At 40.7% G+C, this 16,678-nt stretch overlaps 1 protein-coding gene across 10 annotated transcripts in view; it reads left to right on the forward strand.

Moving 5' to 3' along the window:
• The first annotated feature begins 1,750 nt into the window (after positions 1-1,750).
• arel1 (apoptosis resistant E3 ubiquitin protein ligase 1) overlaps positions 1,751-16,678 on the forward strand; it is a 98,835-nt gene continuing 83,907 nt past the window's right edge. For 9 of the 10 annotated variants that reach the window (XR_010017428.1, XM_063043993.1, XM_063043984.1 and 6 more), the window contains exon 1: positions 1,751-1,848. The gene's annotated coding sequence lies outside the window, so the exon portion shown is untranslated. The remainder of the gene's footprint in view (positions 1,849-16,678) is intronic. The other variant, XM_063044019.1, reaches the window with a different exon arrangement.

The following is a 16,678-nucleotide window of genomic DNA, read 5'->3' on the forward strand; positions in this document are numbered from 1 at the left end:
CGGCTGGTATTCCTCAGCTTTTTAAACATGCAGGGGGAAGAGCCACTGTCAGAAGAAGTAAAATAGCAACGAAATAAAGCTTTGAGATGGAAGGAGGTCTGACGTCTTGCAAGACTTGAAACCCAGCTCTGGTTATGGTAATGCTTATTTTTTTTACTCTTTTCGACTGAATGTTGAATTTTAATTTAACATTAAAAGAAGCAGTATTAGGATTGGGGCGAACTGCTTCAGTAAAGAACCAGCACAGGGACGGTGGGTCAAATGCATGCCCGCCGTCACCATTGACGGACTGTGTTACTGTATTTAAAAAAAACTGTTAAGAGCGCAGTAGATCACCGAAGAAGGACGTTGTTGTAAAAATATACACAGATGTGCCAAATAGGTTTTACTTTCTAGCTTCCATATGTTATGAAATGCAGTGTGTTTAGAACAACAAACAGGCTTGTCTGATAACGGGTGCAAGAGAAAACAAATTCTTTGTCAGTGTTATAAATTATTAATGATCCCCTTTTTCAGTGCATTGGTAATTCGTTTTATTTTACGATCCCATTTGTTCATTAATGTCAGATTGAAAGTGGAAAGCTGTATAAAGATACAAGCTATGAACAGAACATTTGTAATTATGCCCCCTCAATAATGAATTAACAGGCACTAACATTTTAAAAAAATGTTTTCAGAGCTTTAAGTTGGCAAATTTTTATTTTCTATCCTTTGCTTAAAACACCCTTTTGCCAAGTTGCTATTTCCATGACGGACTTAATTTGCAACATACAAAGAATAGTTTTGAGCTCTGATCACAGGTACACAATGACCTTGAATAAAAGTGTGAAACAATTTTAATTTATAAATATCGAAGACAGGAAAAAAAACACTTAACCTATTAGTTGATGCTGGGTTTAGATGCATGACCAAAAGGTAAATTCAACAGGACAAAATAATTCTCCATTCATTCCTCTTTCTGCATTTAGTGCATAGAACAGTGAGTGCTAACCTTTCTATTTATATATATATATAAAAAAAATCAAAAGCCTGATCTCAATGCTGTAGGGTTTTGTGGAGACATAATCAAGTCAGGTTTTGCTCTGCATCATAAAGCAACTTGGTAGCTGGAACATGAGAAAATCTGCAGTTGCTGGAAATCCAAAGCAACATACACAAAATGCTGGAGGAACTCAGCAGGTCAGGCAGCTTCTGTGGAAGTAAATAGTCAATATTTCAGGCCGAGACACTTCATCAGGACCTGAAGAAGAGTCTCGCCCCAAAACATCGACTGTGTACTTTTTTCTATAGATGCTCCCTGCACGGCTAAGTTTCTCCAGCATATTGTGTGTGTTGCTTTGGCGGTTGGAAGTTGTTACAGGAATTAGTTCAATCTTTTTTGTGGCCCACTAACTGTAACGTATAAACTTAATCTTGCAGATTCCTTTTACTGAAGATGCAGATTATTTACATTACTAGCAGAGCAGAACTATGCCTTTTCGTATTCTCATTTTCTCAAAGTATGAATTTCCTCCCAGAAATAACAATTTGAACAATGAAATTAATGGATAATTGTATGTGGCTTTGGCAGTGGATTGTTTTCAAATGAAACATGCAAATGTTGATATAAGTTTACTGCAAACACAGCAGAATTTTGATAATCCCAATGCTTATACTGCATTCTGAAACCTGTGATTCATTATTCATGACATGCTCATTCACGGAGCCAGACGGACAGGTGTATTTTGATTTTCCTGCTCTTTTCATTTTGGGTGCTGGCCTGGCAACTGAGGTGGAAGAATCTTGGAGAGAAACTGATTGAAAAGTGGTTCAATGCTAACAATCTTAAATGCAAGATCTTATTTGAAGGTAAGTCATTGTTCTTAGTTATACTGCAATAAGGGAAAAACTGTACATGCTGGGAATTGGAGATAAGAATGGAAATGCTGAAAACAATCAGCAAGGAAAAGCTTAGTTAACATTTCTAGTTGATGACCTTCCATCAGTCCTGAGACGTTAATTCTGAGATTTTTTTTGGCGTTCTGAGAGGACTGAGGTGAGGAGAGATTTCTCAAGATTTATAAGCCATTTTTTAAACCAATGTCCATGGTTGAGATTTATAATTTCAGGATTTAAGGCAATGAAATGGATGAAGCAAAGGATCAATTGTTATTGACTGGCTGAGCATGCACCTGGAGCCATGTGTCCTGCATCTGCTTTTGTTCTTTGTGCTTTTTTTCCCCCGACAGACCCTATCCAATTAAGAGTGTGAGCATTAATTAGACCTTAAGATATGGGAGCAGAATTGGGCCGTTCAGCCCATCAAGTCTGCTCTGCCATTCCATCATGCCTCTCAACCCCGTCAGACAGAGCCATCAGACAGTCTTCATTTGTTAATCCTTTCATTCCTGGGGTCATTCTTGTGAACATCCCCTGGGCTCTCTCCAATGCCAGCACATCTTTCCCTGGAACACACATCAAAGTTGCTGGTGAACGCAGCAGGCCAGGCAGCATCTCTAGGAAGAGGTGCAGTCGACGTTTCAGGCCGAGACCCTTCGTCAGGACTAAGGGATCCCTTACTCACTCTTCCTTCAGTTAGTCCTGACGAAGGGTCTCAGCCTGAAACGTCGACTGCACCTCTTCCTAGAGATGCTGCCTGGCCTGCTGTGTTCACCAGCAACTTTGATGTGTGTTGCTTGAATTTCCAGCATCTGCAGAATTCCTGTTGTTTACATCTTTCCTTGGATAAGGCGCCCCAATACAAAACTGCTCACATTATTGCAAGTGCAATCCGACCAATGCCTTATAGAAACATAGAAAATAGGTGCAGGGGTAGGCCATTCGGCCCTTTGAGCCTGCACCGCCATTCAGTATGATCATCCAACTCAGAACCCTGTATCTGCCTTCTCTCCATACCCCCTGATCCCTTTAGTCACAAGGGCCATATCTAACTCCCTCTTAAATATAGCCAATGAACTGGTCTCAATTGTTTCCTGTGGCAGAGAATTCCACAGATTCACCACTCTCTGTGTGAAAAAGTTTTTCCTCATCTCGGTCCTAAAAGGCTTCCCCTTTATCCTTAAACTGTGACCCCTCATTCTGGACTTCCCCAACATCGGGATCAATCTTCCTGCATCTAGCCTGTCCAATCCCTTTAGAATTTTATATGTTTCAACAAGATCCCCCCTCAATCTTCTAAATTTCAGAGAGTATAAGCCTAGTCGATCCAGTCTTTCATCATTTGAAAGTCCTTCCAACCCAGGAATCAATCTGGTGAACCTCCTTTGTACTCCCTCTATGGCAAGCATGTCTTTCCTCAGATTAGGGGACCAAAACTGCACACAGTACTCCAGGTGTGGTCTCACCAAGGCCTTGTACAACTGCAGTAGTACCTCCCTGCTCCTGTACTCGAATCCTCTTGCTATGAATGCCAGCATACCATTTGCCTTTTTCATGGCCTGCTGTACCTGCACGCCCACTTTCAACGACTGGTGTACAATGACACCCAGGTCTTGTTGCACCTTCCCTTTTCCTGATCGGCCACCATTCAGATCATCTGTTTTCCTGTTTTTGCCACTAAAGTGGATAACCTCACATTTATCCACATTAAATTGCATCTGCCATGAACTTGCCCACTCACCTAACCTATCCAAGGCATCCTGCATCCTCTTAGCATCCTCCTTACAGCTAACACTGCCGCCCAGCTTCGTGTCATCCGCAAACTTGGAGATGCTGCCTTTAATTCCCTCGTCTAAGTCATTAATATATATTATAAAGCTTCAGCATTGCATCCTCACTTTTCAAAGGTTAAAAGGTTAATTTATTATCAAAACATGTATCCATATACAACTCTGAAATTTGTCTTCTCCAGATAGTCATGAAACAAGAACATGAAAGTCATTCAGAGAGAAGCATCAAATCCACCTGCCCCCCCCACATAAAAAAGAATGGCACCCCAATCATCAGCCTCTAAGACCTACCTCCCCCCGCACAAAACGGAACATGAATATTAACCTTCCCAATAAACAGCCCCTCCTCCACACAAAAGAACTAACAGGACACAACAGAACATCAACGCTCAAACACTTCCCCTCGCACAATAAAACTGAAAAGGAATGGGTGACAAAAAAAAAGTATAAAAGCAATCAATCTGATAAATTCCGCAGTCCATAACACAATAGTCCAATTCATAAATGCAGAACAACAATACCATCCTCCGATATCACTGGCATTTATCGAAAGAGAGGGACACCACACGAGGCAGAGAGGCCTACCCGCCTGCTACAGCAAGCTGCACAGCGATAAGCCGCTCACAGACCCCTCCATGGTAGTGATCAAAAGGAAGGCAGTCGGTGTTGAACTCTCACTTGCCATCCCCATTCACCCTGATGTCTTAATCTTCCTTGACACTTTAACCAGTAATAATGGGCGCTTTAACCAGTGAAATAGTCAAACATTGGCTTGCACTCATCTCAAAGTTTCTTCGCATTAAGCATCAGGGTACGCACTTGCTTCCAGGAACCCTCTGGGAGACATTTAAGGTGAAAAACAGATGGAAAATAAGAAAAAAAATTGTATTCTAGTCCTCATGAAATGAATGCTAACATTGTATTTGTCTTCCAACTCAACCCCAAGTTGACCTTTAGGAAATCCTGCATGAGGACTGCCAACTCCCTCTTCTCCCCATCTACAAAATAGTCGACACCTTTATTCTTTCTGCCAAAGTGCTTGCCTATGCACTTCCCTACATTATATTCCATCTGCTACTTTGCCCAGTCCCAATATGGCTAATTCCTTCTGTAGGCATCCTGCATCCTCAATACTACCTGCCCTTCCAACTATCTTCGTACCGCCTGCAAACTTGCCCACAAAGTCATCGATTCCTTCATCCAAATCATTGGCATATAATGCAAAACGAAGTGGTCCCAACACCGACGCCTGCGGTACATCACTAATCACAGGCAGCCAACCAGATAAGCCTCCCTTTATTCCCACTCTTTACCTCCTGCCACTTAGACAATCTTCTGTCCATTCTAGTACCTTTCCCGTAATACTGTGGGCCTTTGTTAAGCAGCTTCATGTGCGACACCTTGTCAAAGGCCTTCTGAAAATCCAAGTGCACAACATCCACTGATTCTCCTTTGTCTATCCTGCTTGTTATTTCTTCAAAGAATTCCAACAGATTTGTCAAGCAAGATTTCCCCTTAAGGAAACCATGTTGACTTTGGCCTATTTTATCATGTTCGTCCACCCTGAAACCTCATCCTTAATGCTTAGAATGCAGTGTACTCGATCCAAAACATTCTTGGCCCTGGCACCTGGGAGAAAACATATCATCCGGATGTCTCTTTCATGTCCACCAGATCTGCTTTCTGCTCCTTTATTTATGGAATTCCCTATCTCTACTGCACTCCTCTTCTCCCCCTTCCCTTTTGAGCCACAGACTTGGGTCCTGTGGCATCTCCCTGGTCGGTTGTTCTCCTTCCCCCAACAGTATCCAAAGCGATATACTTATTATTGAGGGGAACAGCCACAGGGGTACTCTGCACTGTCTATTCCCTTTCTCTCTTCTGACAGTCATCCAGGGATTTGCTTCCTGCAGCTTAGGGGTGACTACCTTCTTGTAGCTCCTATCTATCAACTCCTCATTTTTCTGCAGTTCAGTGCTCTTTGTGCAGACACAGTTGTTAGGGAAACTTGGAAGTCTCCCAGAGATCCCATACCTCACACTAAGAACATGGTTCTACCTCCAGATCCATTCTCAGTGCACTTGCTCTGTATTGACAGAAAAAAAACTTACTAGAAACTTGGAGCTTCAACCTGTTCTCTCCCAAGCCTGCTGAGCCAAAGCCAGACCACTCTAATAATGCCAGCCTCACACAATGGCTGTTCCACTTGCACCTTTTTTTATTGAGCAGGAGTAACATCCAGAAAATACTGCTTTTTATATGAAACAATGAGTTTACTATATGGTTATCAATAATTATCTATGGCACTTCTAAAATAGGATTTGAATACTGCAAAACATTTTCAGTTTTGACACTGAATCTAAATTCAAAATGCCATTGGAACATTTCAAAGACTGATATTGAGAACTTGATAATCTCAGATGTTTAGTCCAGTGTCTAGAGCTGGTGTGAACCCCTGTATGAAGTTTGTTTGACAGCTTAGTGAAATATCTTCTGGCAACTTGTATTTTTCTTTTTTGGGTTTGATGTCTACCACCATCTTATCAAGGCATGTTGTCATGCTGACAGTTTGCTTTCTTGAAATTGAAGTGACTCCAGAAACATACCATTTTGACACAGGTGGTTGGACTTGGACCTCAATGGGTCACAGTTGTGTATAACTATCTTGTAGCTTAACATCAGAATGTTGCTCCTGACAGAAGTGAGATCAAGATTTGTGTATTGTTTGTAGCACTTAGTGTTAATAGAGCTGGGATCATGAATCAGACAAAGCTCCTGTAGTTTATCCATGCCCAAATTTCTTTACAAATTCAGCTTTGGCATTGTGACTGTAGTTATTAATAAAACTACAATAACAATTCAAGTTTCTTTTTGGATTTATCAAATACTAAAGGGCTTAGCTTTAAGGTAGAGGGGGAAAGTTTAAAGGACATTTACGAGGCAAGTTTTTTGACACAAACTGGGAGGTGCTGCCAGGGAAGTAGCATGATAGCAACTTTTAAGAGGCATCTAGTCAGGCAAGTTACCAGGCAGGAAATGGAGGGATAAGGGCCTGTGCAGACAGATGGTATTAGAACGTAAACAACAGGAGTATAGGAGTGGAACCAGGCGTGGTCATCTGCTGCTGTTACCCACCCACTTCAAGGTTCACTGTGTTGTACATTCAGAAATGCTCTTCTGCACATCACTGTCATAACGTGTATTTGAGTTACTGTCAACTTTAACCAGTCTGGGCATTCTCCTCTGACCACTCTCAATAGCAAGGTGTTTCTTGTTTTTCATACCCTTCTCTGTAACCCTGCAGACTGTTGTGTGTGAAAATCCCAGAAATTAGCAGCTTCTGAGATATTCTGTCTGGCACTGATAATCATTCCACAGTCGAAGTCATTTGGATCACATTTTCTCCCCATTCTGATGTTTGGTCTGAACAACAACTTGAACACATCTGCATGCTTTTATGCATTGTGTTTCTGCCACATGATTGGCTGATTTGGTATTTGCATTGACAAGCGAGTATTCTGGTATACCTAATAAAGTAGCCACTGAGTGTATGTTGTAAAATTTGTTGCCAAAAAGACCAAAGTGCTTGTTCCTGTTCTGCACTGTTCTATGTTCTTTGTATAGGCATCCATTAGTCTCATGAGACCATCGATTTGCACCTTGGAAGGTTTCCAGGGTGTAGGGCTGGGCAAGGTTGTATGGAAGACTGGCAGTTGCCCATGCTGCAAGTCTCCTCTGTCCATGCCATCGATGTTATCCAAGGGAAGGGCACTGGGGCCAATACAGCTTGGCATTGGTATCATCGCAGAGCACTGTGTGGTTAAGTGCCTTGCTCAAGGACACAACACGCTGCCTCAGCTGAGGCTCAAACTGGCAACCTTCAGATCACTAGACCAAGGCCTTAACCACTTGGCTATGCGCCAACGTGATTGGCTGATTTGTATACGTTCTTTTTATACGTAGTTCCAAATGTTTAAATTTCTTTTTTTGGGATTTCTTCACTGCTGAGATTAACAGTTCCTCAACATTTAAATTCAATATCTTGATATTATTATTGTGGGTTATTGACGTTATCCTGATAAACAGCTGAATTTCTAAATATAGTACTGCTGTGAGAGAAGGTGAGAAGCCAGAAAATGGAGTTGATTGCAAGAAGACAAAGGCTGGCTGAATGGGTAGATAAATGGCAGATGAAATTTCATATAGGAAAGTGTGAAGTGATGCACTTTGGCAGAAAGAGCAAGAGGATGAGTTTATTGTGATATGCAGGTGCATTGAAAAAACTTGCAGCAGCATCACAGGCACACAGCATTAGATTCAAGATTCAAAATACATTTAATGTCAAAGCATGTATAAATTATACAATCTTGAGATTTGTCTGCTTACAGGCAGCTACAAATCAAGAAACCGGAAAGAACCCAATTTTAAAAATAAGACCAACACCCAATGTACAGAGAAACAGAAAATAAAACGCAAATCATACGAACAGTGGAAGTGAGCAACAGCAATCGGAACCAAAATCCTTAGATCTGAATACCTGGAGTAGGCCCAAAGTCTCAATTTCAGTTCTTCATATTTGCGGGGCAGATCACCACGAAGCTCACAGACATGAAGCCCGGCGGCCAGCGCTGTCTCACAGCCTCAGTGCAAAATTGGCATGCCTCTGGTCCTGACACCCTGCCTTTCCAGTCTATCTGAGCCAGTGTTTAAATTGTCCAAACAGCGGATCATACCTTACATTGGGATCCAGGCCCTGTTGCAGCAAAACGCTCTGGGCCAAGACTACACCATTCTTAACTTCTCCAAGCCACTCGGTGCTTAGTGTGATCCAACCTTGCACCTGGGTTAGCTGGATGGGCATCGAAATTCCTTTGCCTCAACTCCTCCTCTCTGAAGTGCGCACTCCAGCTCCATCTGCATCAATTTTGCAACGCACCCCTTTTCTCCTCCCTCAAATTCACTTCACCTTTACTGGCTTTTTCATTGTTTGCAGAAATGGTTTACCATAATTTACCTCTGAAAAGATATTATTAATAATGTTTTAGTCAAATTTCTTGCCTTCGAAGTGCTGGTAAGCTGTTGCTGTCCTCCAGTAGTGTTATCTTAAGCCGAAAATCAGACAGAGACACAACATTAACAAGAAAACATGAAGTAAACATAAATTATGTAAGAAAGCATGCATTTTGAACGAAAAATTAACAAAAAGTAATTGTTCTAAAGGATGTTCAAGATCAGAGGGACTTGTCTTTGAAAATGACAGGGCAAGTTAAGAGAAAGGTAGTAAAGTATATGAGACCCTGGGATTCATACCTAAAGGCTTAAAGAACAAAAAAGTAGTAGAGTTACATGGTGAGCAGAGATTACATCTGGAGAGTTGTATCCAGTTTTTGGATCCTTAAATTTAGAAGGATGTAAAGATCTGAGCATCCAGAAAAGATTGACTGGAATGATTCAAGGAAAGAAAGATTTCAACAATTGGGTCTAATAAAATCAGTGTTGAATTAAGGAAGGTTGAGAGAGGTGTTGAAAGAGATGCACTTAACCATGACTGGTTTAGATGGGGTTAATAAAGAGAAACACATTTTAAAAATTGAATGAATGATAAAGGTGGATGTGAGGAATAGAGTTTTTATTTACAGGCTAATCGTGATCTGAAACTCTGCCTGCTGAATTGCTGTAAACAGAATCAATCAAGAGTAATGAATAAATACTCAAGAAAGAGTAATTTGCAGGAAGTAGAAGCACAGGTATTCTGGATTTGTCTCCTAGTAGCTGGCATAGGCTTGAATGCTTCAATGAATTGGTTTATCTTGATGTGTTATCATTTTTTAAAATACAGAAATAGACTTTTGAGCAATCTTGATAGAGAGAGATCATTGTTGCTGTTTGCTGTAGTAAGAGAAGTGATTGTGCAATAAAACTATTTTTGTCTTCTGCATCTCCATTGTTAAAATTAATATTTTCATTTTTCTGCTGTTCATGGCTGATCTGTAGATAAGCTGTGTTCACCAACACAAAAGATACAGGTGCTGGATATCTTGAGCAACAATCACAAAATGATGGGGGATTGGGGGATTTCAGCAGTTCTGACATAGCTTCAGGAGCATTGGAGGGAAGGTTTCACTGCCACTTGGATGAAAAAAAGGTTCCTAATACTGTCCTTAAAACCTCAGCTCCAATTTTCATATTTCTTTTGTCATGACAAATAGATCACACTTTATCCTTTGATAGCCCAGGGATATAAACTACCATCATGCTGTCTGTTCTTGCAATCTATTCCATTATTATGATGGTAAAATTACATTCAGTACTCTGTCTAAGTCAGTTTTGTCTTCCTGAGGTGCAGCACAGAAATGAAAGTTCTGTTTCAGATAGGATCTAACCAGAATTTAATGTAACCCTTCTAGTAAGGGGAAATAAATTCTCAGAAAGAGGGCTGAATATCAAATGAAATATGTAGACAAAGAAAAAGAATAAGATTAATGCTCCAGAATTGAATGTAAAATCTAAAAGTAGTCAAATCAAAATTGACTGGGGGTGGGGAGGGAGAAACTTGGTTCATTCCTTGACAGAGATGAAATGTCACTGGTGAGGGTATCTTCTGTGTGGACCCAGAATTCCTGTACCTTTGCCATTGGGAACAATGCTTTAAGCTGCCCAGTTATCAGGTTCTGTAATTCCTATCCCTATGCCTTTCAGCTTTATCTTAATATTCTTTTGAACCAACTCTACTGCATGCTTAGTATCATCATTTTTGCTTTGTTTACTTTTGTGCAGTGCCATGGAAACATATTAATATATTAAAATTCAAAATGAAACAAAAGTTCCTCATTCAGTTTAAATTTCTGCTGCTCTATTCATTATCGGTACCTTATGCAGTTCAGAGTTTTTTGAGGCATCTGAATATTATTACTGCAGCAGATTACATCCCAGATAAATTTAATCTGCTACACTTCCAGTATCTGTTGGCTATGGGAGATACTAAAATGTGGTTGTGAGTGAGACACTGTCACTCCCATTGGGTGATTATAAAGTGTTTAAGAATGCAATTTCTCATTTGAAAAGTAAGGTCAAAGAAAGCGTTTTAATTTTGTAGTGGTTCTGGTCAGTTAATGGAAAGTGAGCAGTGTACCTTGGGATAGGTGCAGTGGCAGTTTTCCAAGGTCACTAGTGATGCAACTAAGAGACGAAGGCAGGCAGCCAAGTTTTATCAGGCAACCAGCTGTGGCCATTTTAGTTGACTGGCAGGAATCCATCGTAGCATTTGGTGGATATACCACAATACATTTTGTTTTACTACTTCAGAGATGCCCCTGGCTTCTGCTTGCCTGAATTTTGAAAACTCATTTGAGTTCGAAAGAATGTACAGGTAGCTTGTCGTGATACAGTTGATAGCACTTGACGCATGCATGTTTTTCTCGAGAAAAATGAAATTGTTCAATAGATTTACATCTTTTGTTTGACTCTGTGTCACCAGCTTCTTATAGATAAATTACAGAATAGAATGTGCTGTCCTAATTGTCTATGGGTGATCTACGAAACAGGGTTAAGCTGCAGGCTGTTGGAAAGCTGCAGCTATATTGTGCTCACAATTATAAAAATGATAGTAGTAAGATGATAAGCTTTTTACTTCTTTCAAAGTGTCCTTTAATAAAGAAAATGATCTTGCATTAATATAGTTTTTTCCGTATTGTTTTCAGGAAATACTTTCAGCCAATGAAGTACTTTTAAGTGCCCAGTTACCCCACTTAGCTCTGCTCCTCAAAGTGCTGATTCATTATGGCATATTTAGTCCCAGGGTCCAAAAGCTCATGAGCACATGCCATTTTGAAGACGTGCACAGTTTGAGCACTATGCATGGCTGTACCAGGAATCTGGCTTGAATCACTGCTGTAACTTCTGGCTGTTGAGCTTATTATCAGAGAGGAACCTCTGGGGTGTGGGGAGCTGTGCAAAAAATTAGGAGAGCTGAACCTACTAGATGGTGTTACATCCAAAAGGTGATGAGAGAGATTGTGGGATCTGGGCAATTTGTTATACCAGTCATTTTTAAGTCCCCAGGAAAGGTCTGTGTTCACCCTACCAGCATTCTAAACCCTGCATCTCAGTGGCACAGCCTGCCACTGGCTCCCATTCAGCTTGCACCATCTCTCATAGACAGTTCTTCATGTGTGGGGTAATGAGATCCTTATTTCATAACTGTAGAAGCACTTGTGGGGGTGGGCAGGGTTTAACATCAGACTCCTTGCACAGCCTTGCTAAAGACATTAGGCTCCTGGGAAAGTGTCCTGAGAGTAAGGTGTAGTCGTTGATGCAAAGTAGAAAGTGTTTTGTTGTTTATAGTCGTTCTGTGATTATTCGCGGGAACTGTTGTGATGTTCTTTTTATCCGATTTCTTTTAGTTTTGAAGGCAATGTATGAAGAAGAGGAGGATCAGCTTTTCAAGTGTTCTTCTCATTTGTGTCACAATTGGCTGCTGGGAATTTGGAGTCCACCTTCATTCGGAGTTGTCATTAGTCTTATTTTAGCAGCATTTAATAATTCAGATATCATGTAAACAAAGAAGCTCTGAAAAAAGTACAGTAAACTAGTCCTGCATTAAGGATCCATTTAATAATTAATAATTCTGCACAATCTAGTTGATATCTCCTAGAAATATTTTTCTTTACTAACTATCCGCCATGAGATGTTTCTTAATATTTAAAAACGCAGATACTAAATGCATGAATATTCCTTCATGGATGAAAAAGATATGGGAATTGTGAGCTGTCTCCAGTGCACCATTGGTGTGTTGGTTGTTAACATAAACTAAGCGATTTACTGTGTATGCTTTGATGTACATGTGATAAATAATCTTGAATCTTGCTTGGATAGGCAATAGTTACAAAAAAACTCCTACCTGAGCAACCACAAAAATCAAACTTGACTCATCAATTTGAGACCACATGACTTGAGCAGAATTAGGCTTTAGCATTCCATTATCAACTTTTGCTTCTCTATCATCTTCTCATAACCCTTGACGCCCTGACTAATGAAGGACCTATCAACCTCCACTTTAAATATAACATATGACTTGGCCTCCATGACTCTCTGTAGCAAAGAATTCCACAGATTCGCTACCCTCTGGCTGAAGAAATTCCTCCTCATGCATATTCTAAATGGATGTCCCTCTATTCTGAGGCTGTGCCATTTAGCCCTAGACTACCCACTACTGGAAACATCCTTTCAACATCAACTCTATCCAGACCTTTCAATTTTTGATAGATTTCAATGAGATCCCCTCTCATTCTTATAAACTTCAGCAATCATTCTTTGTAAACCTTCTCTGGGCCCTTTCCAATGCCAGCACATTGTTTCTCTGATAAAGGGCCCTAAACTGCTCACAGTACTGCAAGTGGGGTCTGTTGAATGCCTTTTAAGGTCTTAGCATTACATCCATGCTTTTGTGTACTCATCCTCTCAAGATAAATACTAACATTGCATTTTCCTTCCTTTCTACCTACTCTACCTGCAAGTTTTAACTTATGGAATCCTGCACACAGACTCCCAAGTCCCTTTGTACCTCCTTGTTTAGAAGGAATATGCTTTTATTCCTTCTACCAAGTGCATGACTATATGCGGTACTTCCCTACACTATACTCCACCTGCCACTTATTTACTAATTCTCCTAATCTGTTTAAGTCCTTCTGTATTCTGAAATAACACCTCCATCTCGCTGACAGTCAACGCTAGTGCACCTCAGGGACATCTGTGTAGCCCACTGCTCTGTTCTCTCTATGCCCATGACTGTATGGCTAGGCACAGTTCAAATGTCATCTATAAATTTGCTGATGATACCACCATTGTTGGCAGAATTTCAGATGATGGCAAGAGGGCGTACAGAAGTGAGATGTACCAGCTAGTTGAGTGGTATCGCAGCAATAACCTTGCACACAATGTCAGTAAAACCAAAGAGCTGATTGTGGACTTCAGAAAGGGTAAGAGAAGGGAACACACACCAGTCCTCATAGAGGGATCAGAAGTGGAGAGGGTGAGCAATTTTAAATTCCCGAGTGCCAATATCTTTAAGGACCTAACCTGGTCCCAACCTATCGATACAACTATATAGAAAACAACACTGCAGTTATATTTCATTAGGAGTTTGAGGAGATTTAGTATGTCACCTCAAACACTTGTAAATTTCCACAGATGTACCGTAGGAAGCATTCTAATTGGCTGCATCACTGTCTGGTATTGGGGTGGGGGGGTTTGCTGGTACTGCACTGGATCGAAGCAAACTACAGGGCGTTGAAAAATTAGTCAGCTCCATCATGGGCACTAGCCTGCATAGTATCTTAGACATCTTCAAGGTGCAGTGCCTCAAAAAGGCGGCGTCCATCATTAAGAAACCCCACCACCTAGGACATCATTTCTCATTGTTACCATGAGGAAGTACAGAAGCCAGAAGGCACACACTCAACAAGGCAGGAATAGCTTCTTCCCCTGTGCCATCTGATTTCTGAATGGGTATTGAACCTATATTTATACATAAATAAATAAAATAGTTAAATTTATATACTAAAACAGTTTTTTTTGTATTATCATGTATTGCATTATACTGCTGCCATAAAGTTAACAAATTTCACAACCTATGTCAGTGATATTAAACCTGATTCTGATTCTTAGAGTGGAATGACATTTGCAATTTTCTAGACCTCAAGAACCATTCCAGAATCTAGTTATTCTAGAAAGATCATTACTAATGCCTTGACAATCTCTTCAGCCACCTCTTTCGGGTCCCTGCAGTGTAGTCTATCTAGTCCAGGTGACTTGCCTACCTTCAGACCTTTCAGCTTCCCAAGCTTGTTCTTCTTAATAACAGCAACTATACTCCTGTACCCTTACAGTTTTGAATTTCTGACATACCGCTACTGTCTGTCACAGTGAAGACTGGTGCAAGATACTTAAGTTTGTCCAATGTGTTTTTTTTTGTCTCCCATCCCTGTGTCATTTTCCTGTGACCCAGTATGCACTCTTGGCTCTCTTTTGCTCCTAACATTTCTCAAAAAAAACTTTTGGCATCCTCTTGTATATTATTGGCTAGCGTACCTTTATATTTCACCTTTTATCTCCTTATGGATTTCCTAGTTGTCCTCTAATTTTTAAAATCTTCCCAATCCTTTAACTTCCCACTAATTTTTGCTATATTACATGCCCTCTCTTTTGCTTTCATGCTGTCTTTCACTTCCATTGTCAGCTATGGTTGTGTCATCGTCCCTTTAGAAAACTATCTCGCCTTTGGGATGTATCCGTGTTGTGCCTTCTGAATTGCTCCCAGCCATTGCTGTTCTGCTATCATTCCTTCTAGTGTTCCATTCCAATCAATTATGGCTAGCTCTTCTCTCATGCCTCTGTAATTCCCTTTACTCCACTGTAATGCCGATACATCTGACTTTAGCTTCTCTGTCAAACTACAGGGTGAATTCTATTATATTATTATCATTCTCTCCTAAGGGTACCTTTACCTTAAGCTCCCTAATCAATTCTGGTTCATTACCCAATTCAGAATTGCCTTTCTCCTTGTGGACTCACCCACAACTGCTCTAAAAGGCCATCTCGTAGGCATTCTACAAATAATCTCTCTTGGGATCCAATATCAACCTCATTTTCCCAATCTACCTGCATATTAAAATCCCCCATGACTATTGTAACTTTGCCCTTTTTACATGCTTTTTCTATTGTCCATTTTAATTTGTACCCTACATCCTGGCTACTGTTCTGAAGGTCTTTTTACACACTAGGATTCTATATCTTCCGCTGTACATCTCTTTCTACAGATTTCTATTTATTTTTTTTAACCATCAGAGCCACCCCACTCCCTCTGCCTACTTGCCTGTCCTTTTGATATAAAGTGTATCCTTGGATGTTAACTCTCAGCTATGATCCTCTTTCAGCCATGACTCAGTGATGCCCTCAATGTTATAACTACCAATCTCTAACTGTGCTACAAGATCATTTACCTTATTCCTTATGTCAGTTACTGTCTCAATGCCAATAATTTGGAATGGTTCTCTTATTTCTGTTATCCCTTAATGGGAACATTACAAGTAGAAGCAGGAATAAGTAACTTGGCCTCTTATGCCTGCTTTGCCATACAATAAGATTATATTTCTAATTCCTTATCTCCATTCACATTGTAAGAAAATAAGGAGGACATTCAACTGACTGAACTTGTACTGATTCTAAGAGCAATTCTATTCTCTCACTTACCTGTACTTTCCTTGAACCTATCCTCTGAAACACATCAACTAACATGCCCTGATTCTCCTACTGTCTCATGGAGTAAAGGCAACTTGTAGTAGCTGGTTAACCTTTAACCAGCACCTCCTTGGAACATGAGAGAAAACCAGAGCACCAGAGGAAATTTGCATGGCCATAGGGCAAAGGTGCATACCCCACATGTTCAGAATAACCCAGTTCACTCAATTTCACTTTATATATTTTTACCAAAGTGAGGCATAGGACCAGAACTAGGCTATTTGTGGCATTGAGTTTGCTCTGCTTATTGATCATGGCTTACTTATTTTTCCTCTCAATCCCATTCTTCTGCCTTCTCCCCATAACCTTCAAACCATTTCTAATCAATAACCTATCTGCCTCTACTTTTAAATATACCCACTTCAGAAACTTAATAAATTATTGTTTGTGTGCGTCTGAGTCTTGATGTCAGCTGCTTCCAGTTCAGTCCTTGGCCAGCACACTATTGTGGCTGGGTATCTAATGATTGGTAGGGCAAATGTGCTGATGGCCCTGATCTTGTTCTTCCCATTCAGCTGGCTTTTAGATTTACTGAGAAGACGCTGGGTGCAAGAATCAGCAGGACGCTGCCGGAAGTTGGGCAGAGCCCACCAGGAGCAGAGGCTAACTCTGGGAACTGCTCGGGCTCCACGCTGCCATGGAGCAGGGGGTCTGGGATTCAGGTCTTGGTGGAGGGGGTCAAGTAGGGGTCTTGGGCTGAACCCCTCGCACTT

The sequence above is a fragment of the Mobula hypostoma genome, chromosome 1 (genome assembly GCF_963921235.1).
Source record: "Mobula hypostoma chromosome 1, sMobHyp1.1, whole genome shotgun sequence".
Lineage (NCBI taxonomy): Eukaryota > Metazoa > Chordata > Chondrichthyes > Myliobatiformes > Myliobatidae > Mobula > Mobula hypostoma.